Source organism: Ailuropoda melanoleuca, chromosome X, assembly GCF_002007445.2.
Source record: "Ailuropoda melanoleuca isolate Jingjing chromosome X, ASM200744v2, whole genome shotgun sequence".
Classification (NCBI taxonomy): Eukaryota; Metazoa; Chordata; class Mammalia; order Carnivora; family Ursidae; genus Ailuropoda; species Ailuropoda melanoleuca.
Genome location: NC_048238.1, coordinates 78,606,991 through 78,623,020, shown reverse-complemented (window position 1 = coordinate 78,623,020; position 16,030 = coordinate 78,606,991). Strand labels below are relative to the sequence as shown.

At 42.3% G+C, this 16,030-nt stretch overlaps 1 protein-coding gene across 3 annotated transcripts in view; it reads left to right on the top strand.

Moving 5' to 3' along the window:
* Positions 1 to 29: 29 nt before the first annotated feature.
* AMOT (angiomotin) overlaps positions 30 to 16,030 on the top strand; it is a 61,636-nt gene continuing 45,635 nt past the window's right edge. Inside the window, exons 1-3 of one of the 3 annotated variants that reach the window (XM_034649433.1) lie at positions 30 to 484; positions 8,177 to 8,249; positions 14,614 to 14,762. The gene's annotated coding sequence lies outside the window, so the exon portion shown is untranslated. The remainder of the gene's footprint in view (positions 485 to 8,176; positions 8,250 to 14,613; positions 14,763 to 16,030) is intronic. The other 2 variants (XM_002921966.4, XM_034649432.1) reach the window with 2 other exon arrangements.

Here is a 16,030-nt window from a genome sequence, read left to right as displayed (position 1 = left end):
GCATTCCCCTCCCTCTACTCCGCCCCACTCTCTAGTCCACCCCCCGCTTCGGGGCGGTCCTAGCCGCTCACCGCAAGAAGAAAAGCCACCCCTTCGTCCCCCTCCCCTACCTCCCATCCTCTGCCCAGGAGCTGCCTTCATCGCAGTCACGCCCCTTCCTTCCGAGGAGCTTTCTGGCTGCCCAAGCTGGTAGACCCCCTGATTTATTCCTCCATCTCCGCTCTCTTTCGCTTCATCTTCTCTGAATTCTCACCGCCCCCTCCACCCCCACCTCCAGCCTGTCTTGCCTCCGACCATCCGCTGCTCCACCCTCCGGCCCGGTATCCTGCCTGTCCACTGCCACCAAGGAGAGCCCTGACGGAGCGGCGAGGAGCGGAGCAGCCGGGAGTCGGGGCTTCCCCCTGCCCATCCCTGGCCTCCGGCCCGGGGCTGAAGCCACTTGAGCGAGCAGAGAGTCGTCACCTTGTCTTCGGTGCCTTCAGGGGTAGGAGACGCATGGTTACTTTCCGCGGGGAACTGGGGCAGGAATCCATGGTGGCATGAACTTGATCGTGCCCTCGGCGTGAGTGAGTCGATCTAGATGCGTGTGGGGATGCCCGTGTGTTCTACTTTCTTCGCAGCTGGCCGTGAGTTTTCTGGGATGAGCAGCAACTTAAATCGGTTAAAGAGTGTGCGCGCTCCTTTCCCGTCCTACGGAGATGCTAGTGGGTACCACTACTTGATGGTACTTTTACTTCCTTGCCTCCTGCGGTCCTTGTAGGTCTCTAGGTAATTAAACACAAAAGGAATGAGGGAACTTCAGGTCTACGTTTACCTCAGTAGGAAATGTCTGCGCTCATCTCAGATTGCTAGATGCGTTCGTCCTGAATGCTTAGAGTTAAGGTGGGGGCTCACACTGCCCACCCCCAGGGGCTGTGAATTCTTGAAGTCTTAAAGTCTGGGAGTAATCCACAATGCTACGCTCCTTTTGGTATATATGTGTGTGTGTATGTGTGTGGTGGTGAGGACGGGATTGCCCAGTATATGCTTTATAGATGTTAGTAACCAGTTTTGCAGGATCATGCAGGTGTTTTGAGGGTCCCAAGCCTTGGTCACTGTACACTGGTGCTTCAACAGCAAGATGGATGTATCCATACATGCAAACAAAGAAAAGGAAAAGTGAGAGGGAGAGTGACAGCCTTTGTAGTCTGGTAAATTGCCACTAATAGTAGTATAATAATAATTTGCAGCAAGGGACTGGGTACAATTAAGTGAGAGAGGAAAGGGGACATTTGTGAGAAACAGCATTTTCAAACTCTAGCATGTATTTAAGAAAGAATTGTAGAATTATGTCTAATGTAGTTCTCCTACCTCCCCCCGTTCCCCACCCCCACGTTAAGACTAGAAGTTGGGAGACGTTTAAAACTTTTTTTTAATATAACCCTCTTCTATTCAGAGAGAAAGATAATTAGTCACCATAATCTTCAATAATGGAGGGCTAAGGTTATTTAAGTCTCCTTGAACTAGGTTTTGTGAAAAACCCTTTCTCGGGCCAGCCTTTGTGAAGCCTTCTCTGTCAGACCTTTCAGCACCCTCATTTAGTAGCTAAGAATACTTTGCAGTACCATTTTGGATGCAGGATAAATTTTCACCCATTTCCCACCTATCTCCAACTGGGTGAGCATGGCAAAGTGAGAAGAGTGGTGGTATTCGAAGACCTGTTGCCAAGATGTCACCAACCCGTTGCTTATTTGGGAACAAATTATTTACTTACATTTTTAAATAGTTGTGTTGGTTGATTTTAATGGGGGAAAGGAAAGCAGGAAGGGAGAGAAGGAACGGTACAGGGTGACAATTTTAAAGGCTATCGTCTTTCAGATCAGCTGGGAGGGAAAAGTTGGCCTGACCAAACTACATTTTATAACTGGCCTGGGACATTTTAATAGCCAGGTGGTTGTAGAGTAGTTGGATCTATTTACAGATGATAACTCAGGTTCCAGTTATTCTGTATGGGTTTATCCAGTGTCATTTACAGACACTTTCTGGCAATACATCATACTTCATTTTAAGATACTTCTTTCTTTGGAAAACTCTGTGGCTCCGTAAAATTGAAAGTGCTTTTTCTAACTTCATAGTCTAGATATGCAGTAAACCTCCGACCATGCTTGTATGTAGAGTAACTTTTACGTGAAAGTTGTGGATCTGCTTACCTATTTAAAAGATTTTAGAAGGAAATTTTAAAATTCATACTCAATACAATTTTGGATTTGGAAATTCAAACCTCATTTCTGGTTTGTGAAGTAGGAATTATTAGACAGATGCATACCCAAGGCATTTTGTAGAATTGCTTTTTCTGAAGTTTTGTAAAAAGCTAATGAAACTCTTTGTAGAATGCCCTTAAGAACAGTCTATTCAGAACGCAGAGGGATGGATGCTATGACCTTGAGGTCCCATTGAGTGCCAGAATTCTAAGTGGGTACATCTGCTTCTGTGCCTCTCCTAAGAGCCCTCTCCCAGGGCCTGTGCCTTCTTTAAAAGGGTGTCTTTGTAATTAAGCAGCCTGTCTCCCCCATCCCCCTTTCTTCCTTTGATCCAGCTTTTTAAGGCCTTTTTTCCATTTGGAGACGAGGAGTTTCTCACACTCTTCTACTCCCTTCTTAAGGTTTCTTTTCCTTTCCCCCCAAAAAGTTCCCCCAAAGTTCTCAGGATGGTTAGAAGTTGTTTTGTTTTGTTGGGGTGGAGGGGATGTTACCAGTGAGGAGAAGTAGAGGATATATTCCCTCTTGGGAAATGCTTGTGACCAGGTAGCCTCTTCCATGGAGACTGAGCATTTGGAATGCATGAGAACAGTCTATTCTTAGTGACTGTCTGGAAGAAATTGTCCTTTGCACCCATTAAGTGCAGCTAAAACCCACTGAAAGGGGTGGAGAGAGGTGTGTGTGGTCGTGGCTGAGCCTTTTAGGATAGTAAATGGGTAAATGTTCCCCAGTCTCCTATTACATCACCTCTTTTGCCCATGGATTCAGTGGGTTTGGAGATCTGCTTGACAAGTTAATTAGCTTGGGACTAAACCAATTTGTTCAGAATTGTGCTCCATTGATTTCCTGTCCCCAGGAATTTTTGTTGGTGGTTTTCTATGACGTGTTGTCTTTAGTCTTGCTTACTTCTTCATTCCTTGCTGCCTTTTGTGGACTTTGGTCCAAAATCTAGGGTCCCACCCCCAAGTCAAAGGTTAGAATTGGTCCCAGGAACTAAGGGGGCATTAAAACAGGCTGCCCATCCTGCACTGCTCTCCTCCACGGTGGGCTTCTGACCCCTTTTAACTCAGAGAAAGGAGGGAAGTTGCCCCATCCACACACAACACACAAAATCTGAACTTTAAAAAAAAAGGAAAAAGAAGGAAAATAAGAGGTCATTTGCTTTATAAAAGAATCCACTACAGGTTTCTTTGAAAGACCTAGCTTTCCTAGTTCGTGCCTTTGAGCTATGACTTGATGTATAAAAATTCACTATAACTGGGCCTTCTCAGAAACATATTTATTGTATAAAGAAAGACATTAGAATTTTGTTGTAATGATTATAGCTTGAATTAAGTGAGACCATTATTTGGCCTTTGAAATCTTTTTGATATATGGGATGGAGTTAATGGTCTAAATCATTCTGGCTTGTAATAATGCTGGCCACGTTTAGCTTCAGCTTACTACCACTTGTAGAAGGAAGCTAGTATGACTTTTTGGAAAGAAATCAGACTTCACAGATTTTGATAAGTCTAAGGATGGGACTGTCTACCCCACATAGGTAAGAAAATTTAATTCTAGTTCTTGTATTTGTATAATCCTAGGATCCAGAAAAAATTGTTTCTGGTAAATACCAACAACTAATGCCATTTTTAACCAAGAATCTACAATAAGCTTTCCTAGTGAGCCTATTGGTGAATGGGACCTGGGCTCTAGGCCCACCTCTAACTTAGTTTACCACCGTTGGCAGGCTTTCGTCTCTAAATTGTAAGAAGTTGGACAGGGTGATTTTGAGAACCAGTCCTCAAAAGTTTATGGTTCCCTTCCTAGACCTCTACTTGTGATGTGAATGTGAATGATTCCTACTAGAATAAGGTGTAACAGTTGTTAGAAATACAATCATGTAGTCATCTGGATGTGAAAAAAATAAGCCTAAAAGGGTATATCAATATAAATGCATTGTGTTTTTTGTTTTAACAACATATAAAATTAAAAAGCTAGGATCCTGCCCAGAACTTCATCAAGAATCCTGGTCGTCCTAACAGATCACAGGGTTTCATTTTTCCTAGTTCCTTTCAAGTCTTTGTTTCTGTACTTAACATGAATTTTACATAGTTGGGAGGGGGGTCACAGAAATTTACAAAGTTTCTTTTAAATAAACGCTCACCTAAGACTTAGCTTTGTAAACCAGTGGGGAAGAATGAAGTGAGAACCTGACTGAGTACACATGAAGAATCATGTATGTCTGTTCCTCGAATGCCGAGAGAGACTAATATTTAATTAGCTTTTAGATTTAATAAGTATTCCCTAATCCTTTCTGTGATTTAGGGGTGTTCATGTATCTAGCAAGGCTGTTCAGTCCAGTTCCTTGACCTCCTGTTACCCCTCCTCCATTCTATTTAAGCAAAAAGAAACCTAGGTTCCACTGTTTACTTTGTCTGAACCATTAGCAATGGATTCTTAAATCACTGTATCATGAAATCCCATCAAGAAAGTACAAGTTTGGGTAGACTATAAAATTTCCCTAATAAGAAAGGAAAAGCAGGAAGGCACAAATGTTTTGTTTCATGGCTTTGAAAATAATATGCTGAAATTAGACTAAAAAATAGTAAGGAAACTAAGTATTTGAGACAATTAAAGAGATGTAGGTGTGGCAGGATGACCCACGTGGAATGGGTTCTTCATTTGAGGCCTTCACTGTACAGTGGAAGCTCAGTTACACTGTCCTTTAATTTTCCTTTGATAAAGAGAAAGTATAATATTCGTATGATCTCCATTTTGGATGAATTCATTCCTGGAAGTCAGTGGCTCATCGTAAATTAGATTAAATTTCTTTAACCAGAATAAGAAAGTGAAGTATGGGTTTTTAGTCCTTAGAAAGCTCCAAGTTAAGTGCATGTTTTATGATATGTATTCATGGGGAAAATGCAAATGGATATATTTGCTAATACCTCCGAAGATAGTTTTTGAAAATCTAATTTTTTTTAAAACTCTATAGGCTGCCCTTGACGTTTGTAAAGTCACTTTCATTGTTGCCCCAACTCCATGAAATATTGTTAGACTGCATGACTTGAAGCTAGGATCTGGATTTCTGTGCCCAGCCCTCTTTGACTTGCCATGTGACCAAGCGTAAATGAATTAGCTGCTCTGAGCTTCAGTTACCCTTCTGGGAAGCAGGGATATTAATACTTCACAGAGGTGTTTAGGCATGCTTCATATTGGACACATGCTTCGAGGTCATTGGATGAAAGGTGTTTGCACGATGGCAGAGCAGGTTTATTATAAGGTCCTGAGCAGGTGTTCGCTTTTAATGAGCTTTGCTCTCTTAAAACCTATGGTGCCCTTTGGTGCCCCATTGCCTTACTGACTATAACTGATCATCCCAACATTTGTATTATTGACCTTCTTGGCTCTTAAAAAACAATTAAACATTTTCATTCTATGTGGTAAGCTGAAGTTCTAATAAGAGGACTCTAGCATCTTCCAGGGTGATGAAAAATCACTTCGAAAAGAGACATTAGTTGAATTGTGCCATAGAGATCAGTGAGTTCTTCAAAACTCTTCCAAAAGATTAAAAAGAGTACAACAAATTTCTGCGAGTGTCTGTGTGTGTGAATGTGTGTGTGTGTTTTAAGGGAGAAAGTTTTGAGTAATATTTGCTTGTGACACATACTGATGATAGCCAGTAACTGAAACCCAGCCATTGTAGTGTTTTATACACAGCTGGTTTTTATTAATGATGGAATATTTATGCTTGCTGTACAATTCGTGGCTCATTTCCATGTGTATGTCAGAACTCAAATACCCCCCAAAGCAACATTAAGATAACATTAAATATACATGTGGCCAAGCTATAAAGGGTAGATTTTGGGGGGTCTCCCTTATTCTTACTGGTGTTGCTTCAGATCACTATAACTGTCCCCCAAATTTAAGCATTGGTGCCGATCTTTTTTTCCTTTATATATCCCATAGCAAACTTCACATTTTGATCCTTTTGATATGGACAAATCATCTCCCCCCCCCATAATGCAGATGAAACTGATGTATGTGTTTTTTAAGAGCATATTTTCCCTGCACATGCTTCTCATTATCCGAGAGGCCTGGACTCAATCAGTAAAGGAGCAGAGAAACCACATAATTGAAAGGAGAATGACGGTGGTGCATACTTGGAATATTTGTGGGAAGGGGATTGCTGACATCAGAAAATGTAGTGGCCTGAGTGTTAACAGCATTGAAGAGAAATAAGCTTTCTGTGTTTCTGTGCATTGAGAATTATTTTTAAGGGGATAAAAATATGGGCCAGGTTTGACATCCTTTTATGAAGTTGCCCTGGAAACTTTGATGAAGGTTGTTATAGACTAGTTCAATTAAAACCTTCCCCATTAGGAAGCTAATTAGTACATCACTTACGCATTTTGGTTGTTTTCAAGGGGGAGGATTTGCATTGAATTAATGGCATTTCTTTCCATGTGACAGCAAACTCAGATAAAAATCACAGATGGGGAAAATTATTTAGATAGCCTATTTTGAAGAAGTCTAATTTCCTCTTTACTACATTTCGGTTTTCAGTTCAGATTTTTGTTTCACTCTGTTTATATACAGTGATCACATTTCAGTTTAGTAACCAGTTTTACTTTTGGGATCACCGGCTGTAAACCAAAGCTCATTAATTTGAGTTTTCCATATGAATTGGAGAAATACGATGAATGACAATAAGCCATTTTAATAAGGTAACATTTGGGTTTTTTTTCTTCCTGCAGTCAGTTTCTCTTTGCTTGTGTGTGTGTGTGTGTGTGTGTGTGTGTGTGTGTATGCCTTTGGGGGGGCAAATTGTTTTTTTTTAAAGCAAACAATTTTTGTAGCTAAGGAAATTTGGATGACCCCCTCTATCCCCAAAGAGCATTCTGTCTGTCCCCAGCTCTGGGTTGGGCTTCCATGAGGGCAATGTGATGACTTTTTTGATCTGGTACTTTTTGTGACTAGTCTAAGTGGTTGTCTCTTGGCAGCCTGGAGGAGACTGGTCATGATGGGAACCAGAGTCCAGGATTCCTAGTGCATTCCTTCTACTGTACTTTGTGTTTTTTAGAGGAATGAATGCTTGCGCATAAAGTTTCAGGGCCATTTGCAATAGAATGAGTACTCTGTAGCTAAATACATAATATGGGCCTGCTGTGGTCCTCCTTTGCTCCATAGCTAGTAGGGAACAGTCATTCTGTACATGCCTGCAGCATATGCCTACACTAGTTTCAGAGAGTGGGAAAGTTGGCTGGGTTATAAGATTTGTACCTTAACTGATTTTACCCTAGGCCTTCCTGGGAACACAGAGTCTAGATTTAGTTTTGCAATGGCAACTCAGTCAAGACAGGTTCCCAGGGCTTGCAAGTCTGTGAAGAGGAGGGGCTGCCTTTGGGGAGTGACTCAGGCCCTTTGGTATGAAGATATGAAACTCTGGCTCCCGTCCATGCACCTGCTGGGTGCCACACCTGCAGTCAGCACCTGAGCCCCGCTCAGACACAAAAACCAGACTGAAGACGGATGAGGCTCCCTTCAAAAGGGGTACACAGAGCAGGGAACTCCCAATTATGTTAGTGCAGCATCACTACAAATGACATCTCACTGTTCCAGTGTCCATACGGGAAAATATCTTAGGTTTTTTCTTACGGGTGCAGCACACTGGCTTGCTCAAGATACTGGTAGAATCCTGAGAGAATTTCACTTTCCTAACGAGTTTCTCTTATGCACTGTCCTCTTAAAAAATGGAGAGTCAGATCCATAGAGGTTTGTGTCTAGTAACCCTGCAGAGGGCAGGAAGTCACCAGACCTGGGTGCTGATCCTGGCCTCACCAGCAAGCCACGGTGAAACCTTGGTCAAATGAGTTATGATTAGCTGTCTGTTCTGAGCGTAAAGGTTCTCCAGTTGTAAAACGGGATCAATCACGTCTGCCTTTATTTCCTCACAGAGTGGCTGAGAAGGACAAATAACAGAAGTAAAAGAGGTTTTGTCTCCTTAGAAGAAAAGCTGAAAAACTAAAGGTAACAGAATGATTGTTCTTGCTATTCTGTGTCTTTCATACCTTGTCTTCTCTTTCTGTTGCCTCCAGCAAAGTCTTTGGGAAGTTGTGATTTACTCAATATGCAATATGTAGTTCTTCTGGGTACTTCATGTACCAGTTAAGATTGTAGGTGTTGGGAAGGATACAGAGGGAAATCATGCACCCAGACCATGATCTCGAAGATCTTCCATTTGTGGCTCAACCTATTTCAGTGATTTCTGCCTTGGTACTTAGAAGCTTAGAAGACAAAATCAGCTTCTTTTCTCTCTCTCTCTCTCCCTTTCTCTCTCTCTGTCTCTGTCTCCCTCTCTGCATTGTAACTGCGGATTTCTGTCCCTGGAGCATGTATTCCAACATCTAGATTGAAGGTATGGGGGGGCAGGGCAAAGCAATGGGGTAAATAAAGAAATTTCTCTCTCACTACCACATTTGCAAAGTACCTGACCCTTGAATGATGGTTTCTTTTGGGAGTCCGTGGTTAGTTTCATCCTTGGTTCTGTTCCGCTCCCGCCCTGCATGTTCTAGCCCACTCTTTGACCTTTCCTGTTATCCGTATGCTAATGACTCCTGAAAATCTATCTCATCCAATCTTCAGCTCCTCCCTTTCCAACTTCCCCAACATCAAGTTGGTTATCAGATATCTCCTATTCAGCTCCTTGGTCTTTTCCTCTGGGAAGAGGAAAAGAGATGGCCCAGAGTTTTTGGCAGGTCCTCTGTTTGCCAGAGCTTCCCGTTGGATTGTGCCCCCTCTGCATAAGTGGGAGTTTCTTGAGGATTGGGCTCTGGTTTATTTCTCTTTTTTATCCACCCTAGGGCCTAGACATTGTCGGGCTACAGCAAATGCTGAATAAATGTGTGTGGAAACTACATCGTGTATGTGACAGTCCTGCAATCGAGTTGTGTACAAAGTCCAGTGGCAACACCAAGGAGAGAGAATTAATTTTCCATATCGAGCAGAGTTGTGGGTGGAGGGAAGATGGAGGAGGATTAGAGAAAAACCTCCAAGGGGAAGGTGGAAAGTGAACCTGGCCTCTTCTTAGAGCTCTGACTAAGCAGCCCAGGAAAGAAATGCCTGTCGTGTCTGCTCTTGCTAAGCCAGGGCATCTCTGGCCTGTTGCCTTCTCTGCTTAAGACTGGATGACTTTTACGGTTGGGTCTGCAAATAAACCTCTGTCTATAACACATTGACCATTTCAGACAGGTGCCAGTTAGTCATATAATATTAAACAGGGCTGACCTTAAATGTGCCACCTGAACCGTGGCCGAAAATAGAGGTACACACGCAGGCTCGTTGGTCATGTATGCTTAGCTCTATACAGAAAGATACCCTTTAAGATCGAGTGAAGATTGGTGTCTGAAAACTAACAAATTTGATTCTCAGAATATAGCAGCCTGGGTCACTAGAACTGAATGTCTTCAGGCTGACTGTCAGATCTTTCCAAGGGCAAAAATGAAACATGATATAAGCCATTACAGGCCATGAACCTGTTCTCACCCACCTGATGCTTTTACTAATTAGCTTCTTGGCTGGGCGGCAATTTGGGGCAAGTGCATGCAGGCTGGATTCACAGGGGAGCCCACATTCCACTCTGCCATTTCGCAAGTCGCTGGGATACTACACTGCTTCTCTTGGCTTCTTTCCCTCCCAGGAGTCCTGCTCTGCCCTGATGGAAAAATGGAAGAGGAGAACTCTTCATTAAATGAAGGAGAGATTTCATGGGGCTTTGGTGTTTTGCTACTTTTATTTTTTTAGTGGGCTGTCCAAAAACATTCATGTACCTTGACCCATTAATTTCACTTGTGGGATTCTATCATTAGGAAACAATCCAAAATATTGAAAAAGGCTAAGTCTTAAAGATGTTTTTGTAACATTATTTAGACTAGCACAAAACTGAAAGGAATTTATACGTCTTAATAATGGGAGAATGGGTAAGTGAATCTTGATATACTCCTGTCATGGACTGTTACACAGTCATTGCAATGTTGTTATTAAGTCTACACCATAGTCTATATCATGGAGAAAGTGCTTATGAGAAAGTGAAATGTAGGATCCAATTATACGTACATCAATATTTCATGGCTTTGTAAAAACACAAATACACATAGAAACAACTAAAGGAAATATTCTATATTGGTAACAATGTTTAGGTTGAGGTGCTGAGAGCTTGAGCGATTTTTTTCCTCTTCATTATAAATATCTGCATGTTGTGTTTATATTACTTGTAAAAGTAGAAACAAAAATAAAAGTGAGTAGTATAGCATCGAAGATAGGAAATTGGTAAAGCAGGCAGCTTCTAAGTATATTCCTAAACTTTTCTCAGTTGATGCTCAGTCTGATTTCATGGACTGCTTATCCTTTTTCTGATGTAAGGAGAGATGGGATGTCATGATGTGCCCTCTTCCTCCCTTGGAATGGGTGTGTGGAGGGAGATGGTGTGGTGGTGGCAACAGGACTCTCCTTTTTACTCAATATGTCACTGCTCATGTACACTTCGGGGTTAATCACCTTTGTTGCCTATTAACGTGTTCAAGTTAGTTGCTTTAGAGTACAGAAAAGTAACACTGGGATCCAGTTGGCCACACCTTTAAGTTAACCATCTCAGAAACAGATACCTGACACTGATTGTCAGTAAGATTTGAAAATGCCAAGGCCTTGCTGTGGTTCTTAAAATAATCTTCCAACATAATCTAGATAAAGGTAGAGCTAGAAGCAAAGAGGTGGGACCGACTCAAAGCCTTTTCCTAGTGCTGGACTTATGTAAGGGCAAGTTCCAAGTTGGTTTGATGTTGGCAAGACCAAGAATATGGGCCTGGAGACATTGATCAGTGGAGGTTACTCTCCGACCCACCTTCAAATCTTGGCCTAAAGAAGAAAGATTTTGCAAGGTCCTTCTGCCATGCTTCTAGCTACACACATCTCTCTCTACCTCTTTGAATTTTTCCACCTGCTGTTAACATTTGACTTCTGATGAAATTGGAAAATTGGTGGTAGCATTGAGCCAGGTTTATGGTCTCTTAAAACCAGAGTCAATTCAATTCAATAAATGTTTATTAAGCATCTTCTATGTACAACCTAATATGCTAGATAATATATTATAATGGAAGGACTGTTGCCCTGGAGTCATAAAAACTGTGTTCTGGCTCTGGCTCTGACCCTTGTTAAGCCCTGGTACCTTCATACACAGAAAGAGGGGGTGGGACCACTAGATGGTCTCTTTAGAATCTTTCTAGTTCTGGCCTTCACTGATCTGAGAACCCCAGCACAAAGACTGAGTTGCAAATAAATGTATTAAAGAAAACCTTAATTCATAAAATTGCTGTAGTCTTCTAAAAAAAAAAGGCCTCTTTGAAATAATAATATTAATAGATTTTATTGAGCCTTTACTTTGTGCCAGGCTCTGTGCTTAGGACTTTACATGAATTACCTCCCTTAATCTCTATAACAGCACTGTGAGGTATGAGAACTGATGAAATGAGATTTAAGGAGGTCAAAAGAAATGTATGAGGCCAGCTAATAAGCCATAGATCCAGGCTTTGAACTCTAAGCAGTGTGAACCTAGGCCCAGGCTCTTAACCATGGCGTTTATAGTGTCTGCCCATCACACATTGAAAGATTAGAGATAACCTGCAAAGGGATTATTATTTCTTACCTCCCAGAGGAAGTGAATTAGTATCCTGGGTATCCAGACTGTTGGGCAAGGTGTTCTCTAGGACACTTCAGGCCAAAGCCTGAACCAACCTGAGAGGATATGAGAGAATTCAGAGGGATATTTTGCCTCTCTCTTTGTGTGGGAGGTTTTGCGTGTGTGCGTGCGTGTGTGTGTGTTTTCTGCACAAATATATGCACGTAGATGTATAGACACAGGGAAAACTCTGAACTGGCTCCTTTCCATTTAGCTCAAAGTAAAATTGTACGGAACAAGTTGACTAAGATTTAGCAGAGAAACAGGTTTCCTAGACTTAGGTTCCAAGATGAAGAAGATCTTACAGGCATATTTCAAAATGTATTTGAAGGGTAGGAATTTGGTCTGCCCAGTCCACCTTGTAATGCTGATTTTTCTGGTACATGGCTTGAGAAACATCTGGGCTCTCACTCATGTGTTTTGGTTCAACCAGAACTGGATTTTACTGAGGTATACTGGGAGAGGCCAATGACTGCAGATACAGTAAGAATTTAGCTTGGCCTTGCTGCCCTGTTGTTGTTACAGAAGAATTGAATATATAGATTCAAATTGTATTTTTAAAGAGAGAACCATCGGAAAGCCTTTCTTCCCGTATCAAATATCCTCCGGGACAGTCTGTTTGTCCAGGAGAAGCAAGGTTATTTTATTGATTGAAGATGACGTCAGAACCCTGGCAGTGGCGTGATTAAAGCTGCGGGCAGATTGAAGGTTGCAGAGATCATACTATTTTCGTTCTTGTGCATGAGACAAGGAATCTTTTCCCTTCCTTTTTCTAATAAATACATGGAGTAGTGTTTTCCTTCTTATGTGACTCTTAATGTGTAGACGAACATAAGTTCTTGAAGCAAAAAAGTCAGTACACTGGAGAGGAATCAGCTAAGCTTTTTTCTTAGGCTGATTTCTTTTCCTCTTTTAGACAGAAACAAAAAAGGCCAGGGGGCGGGGTGGTGGGGAGGACAATCTGTGTCCGGTTGACATAAAATGATTTGGGTTTTGAAAAGGATATGGACGAGAGGGGACAAAATAAAGGGAAGAGAGTAAGATTTTGGACAAGGAAAGTTTTCTTTGTGAGAAGCTAGGTATGAGGAGCAAGCCAGTCAAAATCGGCATGAAGAATCGAAATCGTCCTGGAAAATAATTGTATGGTGCTTTCTCGCCAGGGGCTCAAGTTTAAAGGCCTCAGGCTGTTTTCTGCATGTTTTGGCTGAAAAAAAAAAAGACAACTGTTTTGTTCAGAATCACACAATAGAAGCATGGTGGTTATTTACCACACTCTGTTAATAGTCCTGCTTTGATTCCAACTAGAAGTTGTTCCTCTGCTTTGAAATTAGGGAAGGCACCCTAAAATAATTACCTTGCAGATTGGAGATGATTTTGCTTTTGATTGTGATTCTATGTTGGGCCAAAACAAGATTGAAAGACAAATTTCCGTGTTTGCTCACTCTGTATCTTTTCACTTTATTTTTGGCAACATTGCAAGGAAATAATGTTAAATTAATCACTGTGTGGTTTTGTGGATTTTTTTTTTAACTTGGATGTTTTGGACAGTCTCCCAAAATACAGAGACGCTTGTGCGCTTCCTTTGCATTGCCTTGCTCTTCAAATGGCATCTCTGATGTGGGTTAAAGCCTTTCTTTTAAGTGATATGAGTGAGTCATGGCTAGGCTGGGACAGAAAATAGGAATGTGGATCATGTGCATCTCACCTAAACACCAACTCCTCAGTTTCATAACCGTTTTGGTTGGCCCTGTAGGACTTGTCAGAGGGCCAACGCAGTAAATAGAAATGAGGGCTACCGCAAATCCATAGCTGGTGGGCATTTGTATCTAGCCTTTATAATGTGAGTCTAAGAGTTTACTTCTGGGGAGATGCAGGGGCCGTGGAAGTGCTGAGAAAGCAGGTGGAGGGAGGCATCTTGTTCTTGGAGAAGAGTTGCTGCTGTGTGTGGAGAAGAGCAATCACCTTCGCTACTCCAGGAAGAATGGATGGGCCGGCGATCAGATTGTAAGCTCTGTGAGGGCAGGAACCAGATGTGGTGTGTCTTTTGTATCCTTCCTCCTGTCTAGCACGAGGCTGGTGAAAGTCTGGAATAGCTAGCATGCAATAAGCACTTAATGACTTGATGGAAAAGAAGTTTTGGTTTTCCTCTGCCCATCTGAGGCTGTAGCAGTTAAATGGGGAGCTTCACAGAGTATCCCCCCCTTATTTTTTTAAATTAGAAACCTGCCTTCTGATGATTGCCTTCCCTCCTGGGATGTGGGGCAGTGAGCCTCACTCATGTGCCCTGATACTGACAGCAGTTTAAAGGTCGCACCCTACAGGTGATGTTGGTTATGTCTTTTGTCATCATCCACCATTCCAGCTCAGAGTGGAAGCAGCAGCTTTTGAGGGCTGTGAGGCTAGAACAGAGCAATCTTTTCCAGACCCAGACCTGAACATTTCCATCCTCTGCAAACTGGCTGACCTCCTGAACATAGCTGCTGGTAGTGAGGTTTCTTTTTGTCCTAATGGAAATGGATTCTGCCACTCATATAAAAGGCAAACACACGGGAGGAGAAGTCATTCCCTTGGAAGGACTGGTTTGGTGAACTGTTGGCCATTGGTGGCAAAATAGAAACGACGTTTTTATTTCTCCCTCCCTCCCCCTCCTGAACATTTCAGAGTGACCAGTGGTTGGACTCTTGGCGGCGCTTACCCTGAACCTGAGTGTTAGGGGAGAGGGAATCTGCCGTTGCGGTTTCTGGAGCTCCTCATAAGCAAGAATTCCCTATCCTGATCAAGGCTTTAAGCCTAAAAGAAAGCAGAAATAGGTATGGACCGTGTGTGTGTGTGTGTGTGTGTGTGTGTGTGTGTGTGTGTGTGTGCTCGCGCGCACGCCTGTGTGTGCATGTGAGCCGGTGTGCGTGCAGGGTGGGACGGGTGTGGACTGGGAGGGGGTGGTGTACTCTCAGGGTACGGGGTCGCTCAATGTCTGGGTTTCCCTGCCTTGTAGGATGGGTTTGCAAGTGATTTTGTTTCAACCATGCATGCTCCCATTTCCATTTTTTGAGAGAGGAAGGGTAGCTTGGTAGTTGTCTTCCCAGTTTAAAGGCACCAAAAGAGATTTCCATGTTATGCTTGTCAGCCTATCAGAAAATGCCAGTCTGACAGTTTACATACAGGAGTCCCAGATGGTCACTGGGAGGGAGGGAAAGGGCAGGCTGCTCGGCCTTTTGGTGCACCCTTCCCCCAGAGAATATGATGAATGGCATTTAAAAAAGGCCTTTGGAAGGTTACTGTGGGGTCAAACTGCTCCTTAGAACTATTGGAAACCAGGTAGCAGTAATCATTCAAGAAGTGCAAAAAAGAAGAGAAGATGACCTTTTTCTATCTACCATACACATCTTCTGGCCATTCCCTGCATGACTAAAGGGAAGGGATCATGTTTCCAGAGAGATTGGAGGCTGTTTAATATCATAGAAATCAGAGCCTGGGAGCCAGGATTCCAGAGTTCTCATCTAAGAACCCAAGGTTGGTTAGGTTGACCTTTACTGTGACTTTTTCTGTGACATCATGCCCATGCTTCAACACTACTAAAGATCCTTAGAATAAAACTTTCATTACTGAACATGAGTATTGAATTGCAGTACTTCACATGACAGATTCTGTCCAAAGATTTTATGAGCCTCTGATGAATTTGTGTGTACCATACCATGCAGAGAGAGAGAGAGAGAGAATGAGAGAGAGAGAAAGAGAGAGACAGAGGTCACCTACTACTAGTTTCTCAGGTGGGAAAATAGAAGATAAGAAAAGAGGAATCAGTTGTTTAGGTTACCCTATAAATCCATGATCATGATTAAAATTTGAATCTCGAGGTGTCTTACTACCAATACCTGTTTCACTCAACCCGTATTTCTTCCTTAAGAAGAATTAATGGTGGTGGTGGAGGGGGAGGGATACGGTAATCGTACCCTTTCTAGGAGACCTTTTTTATTTTTCAATTTCTAAATGCTGTCAGAGGCACACTTCAGATGAAAGAGGGTTTCCCATTTAAGCTCCTCCTAGCCAACAACAACAGCAAAAAAAAAAAAAAAAAAAA